Source organism: Phalangium opilio, unplaced genomic scaffold (genome assembly GCF_054372755.1).
Source record: "Phalangium opilio isolate 3A_F unplaced genomic scaffold, DU_Popi_V2 ptg000038l_1, whole genome shotgun sequence".
Taxonomy (NCBI): Eukaryota; Metazoa; Arthropoda; class Arachnida; order Opiliones; family Phalangiidae; genus Phalangium; species Phalangium opilio.
In genome coordinates, this window is record NW_028324161.1 from 3,346,220 (window position 1) to 3,355,237 (window position 9,018).

General features: G+C 34.1%; 1 long non-coding RNA gene across 9 annotated transcripts; it reads left to right on the top strand.

Annotated features, from left to right (window-relative positions):
* Positions 1-2,856: 2,856 nt before the first annotated feature.
* On the top strand, positions 2,857-8,041 carry LOC149682689 (uncharacterized). 9 transcript variants are annotated; one of them, XR_016365465.1, is made up of 7 exons: positions 2,857-2,993; positions 3,073-4,212; positions 4,297-7,291; positions 7,376-7,463; positions 7,525-7,623; positions 7,710-7,815; positions 7,884-8,041. It is a non-coding gene; the product is annotated as an uncharacterized LOC149682689 (long non-coding RNA). The 9 variants fall into 9 exon arrangements; XR_016365466.1 differs by having other exon boundaries at positions 3,073-3,178; positions 3,972-4,064; positions 4,132-4,212; positions 4,297-7,623; XR_016365464.1 differs by having other exon boundaries at positions 4,297-7,463.
* Positions 8,042-9,018: the final 977 nt, after the last annotated feature.

The window sequence follows — 9,018 nt, forward strand, 5'->3', positions numbered from 1 at the left end:
TAGAATTCAAACCATGGTGAGATGTCCATCTGTAATTTGATGAGCAGGAGAGAAAACAAAAAGAGTATGCCTGGGAAGATAACTAAAGTATTAATAGGATACAGAGTGACTACCAATTTGCGTATGGCGAAACAAAAGGCATATGCTTCACTTCAATTTTCTTTTAGTCATGTGTCTCAAAAATGTTCAATTTTTCTTTGTTCAAACCGTATAAAGCACAAAAAAGTGAATAATTCACGAATAAAGTATATATTTATTTTTATATTTAAGAAAATCTTGTTTCTCATCTCAGAGTTAATATAGAAAATGTAATATAGTAGTATATCTTTGTGTCTGTTTATGTGCGTCCGTGGTTACACTAATATCTCGATAATATTCTACTGGATGAGGCCATATTTTGGTTTTCACAACTTGTTAATCATCTGTGGACTAACTTCACTAAACATATTTAATTCAATCGTTTTTTTGTTGGTCTGAAATATAAAACTCGGCTTCGTCATCTTATGAAACGAAGTTCAGAAACTGTATTTTCTATTATTTCAATTGATGCATAAATGAATTTTGCACTGGGTTACAAACAGTCATTTTGGTTTCATTTTCCAATATATTTTTTTACAGTAGACATATCTTCTTGATACGTTTTGTCGGTAGTTTTTATTTAACGTCTGTATTCACTTAATATTAACAGAGATGATAAAATGATGACATATGATTGAAATCTTATGTAACGAACATAAATTTTATCTTAAGAAATACTAGTGTAATAGCATTTACAATAATATCCGAGAGTCGAGGAACGGATAGACCTAACCAAATACCTACAACACCACCAACAGAACTGAAGAAATCTATGGCCTGTGAATTATAAAAAACAAATATGTATCAAAACCATATAGACTATAGGCCTATCTGTCTTCAAAAATCTTGGTCAAACAGTAACGAGCAAATGGCCTTTGAGAGCCTTTTAATCAAAAATAAATTAGCTTCATAATAACCCGTTTTTAAAGGAAACCTTTTGCCTATACTCTAAGAAATATTTGCTCCAACTTGAACAAATAATTGTGCAAAGCCTTAACACACTGGGAACACACTTATGCGTTCAGTTTTGAACAGTAAATACAGGTACCAAATTTAAACACTAAAACTGTGTGGTAGGTTGAGCACTTTCATGCTCATTGTTGAACACTGCGTGTGGTAGGATTTCTTCTTAGGGATGCAAAAGTGAACACTGTTCCATGAACAGTACAGTTGAAAATTTGGCACACATAATGTATCAACTTTGAACGGTATAAATAACAATTTGGAAAACTCATAGTGCCAGTTTGGAATAGTTTAGTCAGTCATTATATGTATAAAATATAAATTTTCAAACGCTTTGAGGTCTTACGTAAATATAAGGGAAAGGTGAAACACGCAATAATTCGTCACATTTCCTTTGATATTATTGTAAAATGATGTTTGTAAAGACCAATTATATTTAATTTGAGGTAAATAAGCATGTTGTAGTAAATTAGTAAGATATTTTTGGATTTTTATGAAAATTTTGTTACATTTTTGGGGGTAATATAATTGAAATACGTAAACTTATTAGGCAAACTGTCAGGATTCAACACCTTCTATGCCATATAGGATAATCCAGCACACTTTTCGCAAGTGAACACCTAATATTTCGAAACTGTTCAAGAATGAACAATTGCGTTCAAGTTTGAATACCCATTGAACGCTTTTCTCTTAGAGTGAGAGGTCCCGTAATATAAATCAGGTAATAGACCAATTAAACATCTTCTATACACCCCATTCCTCACGAAGCATGGGCTTAGAGGACAAAACGATTCTGTCTACAGTAAGTTTGCTCTATGATGATGTTAAAAGTATATATTATAACAGTCTCGGTTTAAAGCTTTGTCCACATTAGGCTCGCGCCAGCGTGTTCGCGCCTTCGACTATTTGCATCTTCGCAACAGATCACGAAACTATTTGCGCTAATGTTCAGATATTTGCTAATATATGGCTTTTCTTATTCTGATAGTCAATGAAATTTGAGCAATCAGTACCATCTACGTGATCCATATTTATTAATAGTGACTCGACGGGGTTTCTGAGCTGCAAGCTGCTTAACTCTGCTATTGTGAAAAAGTAACAAAAAGGAGAAACTAATGTACGGCGTCCACACCCCATCCTTCCTCTCGACTGTGATTGGTGCTTTTCTCGCGAAGGCGCGAAACTCTTGGCCTTGTCGCAAGAAATTTGTAACTTCGCGAGGTGAGGACGCAAAGTAGCGAAAACCAAATGTGGACAGTAGTGCGATCTTCCAAGCAAGCAAAGCGAAGCTGTGAACGCGCAAAATTTGTCAGTCTAGGCAGGCCTTAACACTGTTGCATATGCCGCCACCATATTCACGAAGCAGACGTTGCTAATCAAGGTCTTTGCCAATAACAGTTAGAGCTTTGCATTTTCTATCCATTATCCACAAATTGGTTGATAACTGATTATTTATACACAAACTTGTGGATTATAATACGATTTAACATGTAAGTTCTGTCATAAGGACATCATCTCTCACGAAGAGCTGTCGTGAGAAATCTTTGAAGGAGGGAAAAATGTTCAATGCCGGGTTACTCTGCAGCTAATGCGCTGGGCCTCTGTTTAGGCTATACAATTATTATACCACTTGAGATGAGACTGATGACTGACCAAATCGGACATACATACATTTCAACCGTAACATAGAATCTTGGATCCTTAAAGAGAGATAATGTCCTTATGGTTCTGTGGAAAATTTTCGAGTATGGATAAAGATAAAATAACGTGGATAATGAATAGATACTGCCAAGCTCTAATAACAGTTTTAGCTACGTTACTTTGAAAACATTTCTGGGCGGTATTGTTCTTAATTGTTCATTTCATGGGGTAGAATGAGTGATTGCGTTCTCTATGTGAAATAATTTCTTTAAGTGTAATATTTTTAGGAATTCAATACGTCTTTTACAAAGGTTCGTAACTTTAATACGAAGGAAACGCAATTTAGCTTTTAATTAAAATACAAACTACAAAAAACTCCCCGATTTTTAGATTTAAAACATCTTTAAATTAGACTGAAAGTATTTCACCAAAAATTACCGAACTATAAAGCCCCTTTCGGCATCAGTTGAACAATATACAAGAAACCGGAGATACAGTAAGTAGGTCTAGGCCTCTAGGGGTATCTCTCTTTATTGTATCGAATTACCGTGGCTCGATTTAAAACGCCTTTAAACGGGTTAGGGCATTAGGGAAACTTTCTCCTGCTTGATAAAGACTTTGTTTTAATATATATACTTTTATGATATGGATTCTTAATTCTAATTTCGAGATAAGATTCCTTAAAATGAAAAATGTAGCGTTCTTTAAGATATGTACTAGATAAACGTAAATAAAAGGTAATTAATAAAATATTGGGAAAATAAGGTCCATGAGCTGTGGTCTCAAGTTTAAGGGATTACTGAAAATCTAAAGGTTGTCTGGAACGATAATTGAGTAGCCGCGTTAAAGTAAAACTCCAAAACGAATAATTTTAACTATAAAAAAAACACAAAGTTTATTGTCATAAAGAAAAAATGTTCAACTGATAATTTCTAAGTGCCAAAGGGGGGTATTAAATAGCGAGAGCGGGGACACGAGGGTCCAGGTAAACAACCCGTACTTTGGTTGGAAAAGTTTGAGCTACTTCCAACACAAGGTAGGGTATAGCGACGGACTATAGGGGGTCCGTTTAGAGGCGTCTTTCTCGGGGGAGCGAAAGTAAGAATGAGCCTACCTGTAGTGTAGGGCTCGGGCTATTTATAGTTTTTGGGCTGATTTTTTACCTTAGAAAGGCGAGTAGATGATTGGTTAAAGGGAAGGGTCAGGTCAATCATCCGATGACGTACGGGGTATGGTGCCACAAAGAAGATAAGATGTTTTACAAAAGAAAATAAATACAAAAAATACAGGAATTGAAGAATGAGTAAGTTGACAAAGAATATAACAGAAGTTTATAAACTGAAGTAAAGGTGGATTTAGCGAGGAATTATTTGAATTTTAAGGTAAGTGTTTTTGTGAATTGACATGAGCCTGCCTTAAAAGTTTTATTTAGAAACTTACTTCAATTAGGGGTCGATGCTTGAAAACTATAATGGTGTGGCCACGTAGCTCCTGATAAATGTCCATGAATCTTTCCCTATTCCTGCCATTGTAAGAATGAGTTATTGAAATTTAATCATAGAAATTTACTAGAAAGGTACTAACATTAATTTTCCTGTTTGAACAACACTGTAGTCAAAATGCTCAACTCTGCAGTCCAATGGACATTTTGATTGACATACTTCCTTAATATTCCTTTTATTGACTGAAAAGCAATTCGCTGCAAAAATAAGGGAACATCATTTCTACATCCTACATGCTAGCATTAATTTATATAAATACTAAGTGTAGATAATACGAAAAGTACTTTATATACACATCCATGATGCTAGAAACTTTTAATCGATTACCACTTTGTCAAAAAAGAAAGCCAAGAAATCAAAAATCATTAAGAAACAACTGTTTGACTTTTTGCGTATTATTATAGTCGAACCAGAATAGTGTCGAAATTTATTTTCGAGGAATTGTACCGAAATTTATTTTCGAGGAATTGTACCGAAATTTATTTTCAAGGAATTGTACCGAAATTTATTTTCAAGGAATTGTACCGAAATTTATTTTCGAGGAATTGTACCGAATAGAATTGAATCGAAATTTTGCATCAAATAAAACATTTTAGTATCGAGGGTACCAAACCCACATTTGGAATTGAGTCTATAATATTTGGAAACGAATGCTCTCGAAAATTATGCAATGCGACTAGAATCGAAAAGATTTGCAATTAACTAAAATTTCTTATTTAGTAATTTAATCTCCCAAATATTGGGCTGTATGCACAGTGAACCAAACACATGGAGATCTGATTGATTGATTGGTTGGTTAGTGTAGGTGCTGAGAGGAGAGTGTTTGCTTCTCATTTTATAAGGCATCTACAGCCAAGGGCTGGAAACTGTAAACAATGCGTATTTCTTGTTTTTATTTATCAACTCTTAGTTTCAGACCTGAATTAGAAACTTGCAGCCCGTTACATAGTTCGATTTTTCGAATTTGGCCCTTTAGAAGAAACCTTTGGCCAACCCTACATTAAACCCATATTCACAGTTACAGGGGAAACTGTCTCGAAGCGATTCATGCCACTTCCGAAGTTAATTTAGACTAAAACTTGTAATCGAGAATCTAGTTAAAAACCCGGATTTTTGAAGTTGCTTCGTGAACCAACTTAAAGCTGATTTCGAAGCTATATAGTTCCGAGTTTTTATGGTATTTTTCATTGGTTGAGACTATTTTAAAGGGTATTTTTGGAAATATTAACGGAAATACTTATCAGACACCACAAATAAAAGCGTCTTAAATTGTGAACCGACGAAGTTGCACTCGCTTCGAACTGCCAACCAATCAAATCAACACAACACTTGTATTACACACTTGCCTTTTTGGGTTTCGTTGCAAGCCAAGTATCCGCTTATGAAAGGAATCGGCGAAGGTATACATCCACATTTTTCATTAAGTTTGCTCCACAGGCAATAGTAAAAACATGTCTTAAATTAAAAAAAGTGTATTAATGTGTAAATAATTTCATTACAACGAACGTGATCACGGTAAATCAACATAGAATCATTTAGGCAGAAAATAAAAGGAAGTAATATTAAGGCCTTTAACACTTCGTGTAACCGTGCTAAATCTTGCGCATTTGGTCAAGTTGATGGCACTATGGATATGTATAAATTCAATGCGGTTCCAAAAATAGCGGTGTAAAAAAACCTGCTTTGTTTGAAATAGCCGTTGTTATTTTGGTGGATAGTAGTGCTTTAAAAGAGTTTTGAATCATATTTATCTCTCTACATATCCATGAAGTAAAAACAAACGTAACCTTACCCATTAAGAAAGATGAAACCTAATCTAACTTATTAAGAAAACACAGAACATAGTCTTAACATATCTGACCTAATAGTATTGGGGTAAATTTAACCAAACCTGACCTAGTAGAATTTGGGTTTATATAACCATAATCTAACCTTATATTACTTCAAATAGTAGAATTGGGGTTCAATTAACCAAACCCAACCTGACCATACCAGACCTAATAGTATTGGGGTACATTTAACCAAACCTTACCTGACCTAATAGTATTGGGGTTTATATAACCACTCCTAACCTAAACTTACATCACCTAGTAGAATTGGGGATCAAATAATCTAACCTAACCTTATCTCACGTAGTACTATCCGGGTTCAAATAAGCAAACCTTGCGTGACCTAACACTTTTGTACTTTCAAACCTGACCTGACCTATAACTATGCGGCTTCAAATAACCACACCTAACTTAAATGATATAGAAGAATAATTCTAATTGGAGTTCAACATAACACTACCTGACATAATTTGGGTTCAAATAAACAACCTGTCCTAATTGGGGTTCAAATAAACAACCTGTCCTAATTGGGGTTCAAATAAACAACCTGTCCTAATTGGGGTTCGCATAAACAACCTGTCCTATGGGTTCAAAACTTCAAATGAACCAACATAACCCTATACCGGACATAAATATGGTTCAAATAACAAAACCTGACCATTGGGTCCTATTACTGACCTATTACTTTTGACTTCAAATAGCCCAACCTATTCTGATCTAATGTAACTTAAGTATTATTATTATTTATATTTTAGTGCAAATAACTCAACCTAAACTGACCTATAATTTTTTTGAGTTCAAATAACACAACCTAATCCTACTACCATAATATATTGGGGTTCCTAATTGGGTCATAACCCTAAAAGACGTCCGACTCTGAACCTTGACACTACGATTTTTACCTATTATGCGGTCCGCTCATATACGGCCTTACCTAATTATACATTTCGTGCCACCAATTAGTATAGGTGGCGCTATTTTTTACATACTTGGTGTAGTCTTGAAACATCTCTAAAATAACCTGGTTTTTGCTCTTACTCGAAGTTGACGGTGGATATCCTTGGTCAACTCCTTGCCTAACCGATTATCATGCAAACGTAATAGAAAGAAGGCAATACCACAATTACATTAGCACTGACGGCTTTGAATTCACTCCTTTTTTGGTACATTTTTCTGTAGTTCAAGCATTTTGTTTTATAGGGGGCTTCAAGAGAGTATATGACAGTCTGGAAAAACATTTTCTGAGTTTTTCAAGCAGAAATTCCAATATTGAGACGTGTAGGCACCTTTTGGAAAACTATTTTGTAGACATTACCAAATGTCAGATAGAAGGATCTTATGTTTCTATTGGGCACTATGTAGGCGCTATGCACAAATATATCAACTCCGTATTCATCATTATCAGAAGTGAAAATTGGCATTTTAACTCCAATCATAAATTCTGCAAAAGGTACCAAGGAAATATGAGTTTTGAAGATGAAGAATCATGTATCGTTCGACTACCTGTGTAGTTCATTAAGATATTTAACTGAACACCCCACATCACACTAATAACAACGCAAGGCTCGTGTCCTGAAGATACCCATGAGCTGTAATGATGTGTAAACCAGGTAATACACTTATTTACACATTTAAAATCGTAATTTACCTTCTACACTGATTTATGGGAATACTTGTTCTATTTTCAACGGTGAAGAACTGGCAGTCGTATAAAACGTCTAAGTAGTTTTCTCGATTACTCATAAACGAGAGAGCGTCATCCCCTCTTGGTGAATTCTTTGGAATATATGTATTGAATGAAGGTATAAGTTAATCTAATGAATATAATTGTTTCACCTTCATTTTGCAAAACCCCTCGTTCTTTCCGCAGAAATACTTGAACAAAATTCTGTAATAAAAAGGTTCAATGTCTAAGAAATTATGCAAATTTGAATACCTTAAAATATACATTCTTCACACTCGAGTTTATATACTGAAGATCACTTTTAGATCATAATATTTTTTGGTATAAATTAGAAGCTTCCCTTAAAAAAAAGAACACGTGAACATGCTGAGCCTTGATGGTATACAGAATATTCGGTGTGTGACGTTTCGGTGTCTGTACCATTTAAGTGTTCATATAACGGGAAAGTAATTTCCAAGAACACAAATTTTCATTTTCTGTATGGTTTTTGAGAAATAAATATTATTATTATTATTAAAAAAGGTGTATTTTACTGTTTCATTTCGGTTGATTTGAAAATTTAATTAGAATGGATTAGATTGAAATCATTAGACAATTGCAGGTTCATTTTATAATAGTCTGGTCTATCGTAATAGTGAAATGCAATTACTATCAAACCCTTAAAATATTTTAATTTTGGTTATGTTTGGTTTCACTTCGTACTTTTTGAACAGTTTAGACACCAAAACATTTGCTAGTAAAGCCATAAAAATACTGAAAGCGAGAGCGTCCAAACGTTTAAAGAAAATAAATTCCCCAGATTTGAACTTGTTCTAACAGTAAAATGCAAACGACAATATTAACAACGAAAAGTGATATTTAAGAAAATTTGGTACATTAACGACATTAGTACCTGGTTTTCGCTACCAGTTTGAAAAATGAAAAATTTGCCAAAAAAAGTACGAACATGGGATTGAAGCATATAGTTGTGGCTGGAATTTTTGGGGTCCTTTGAACGAGAACATCCGCATCCACTGCCGTTTCGTATGAAAAGTAGACAACGAAAAATTCAACCAACTGATAAACGCACAAGATTGTACACAGAATCGAAACCACAAGCTTAATTCGAAATCGGTTACGATACAATATTTTCCGTTTCGTTTGAGTTTTAACTTTGTAAGGTAGAAGCATTAACATTAAAATTATCGAAACACCTAGAGCTGCCATTTATAATTGCATTTCCAATATTAGTAAATAGTATCAATTATATTTTTACTATTCGATCACAACATGGACTGTGTCAATTGTTTCTTTATATTTATTTTAATACAAAATAACACGC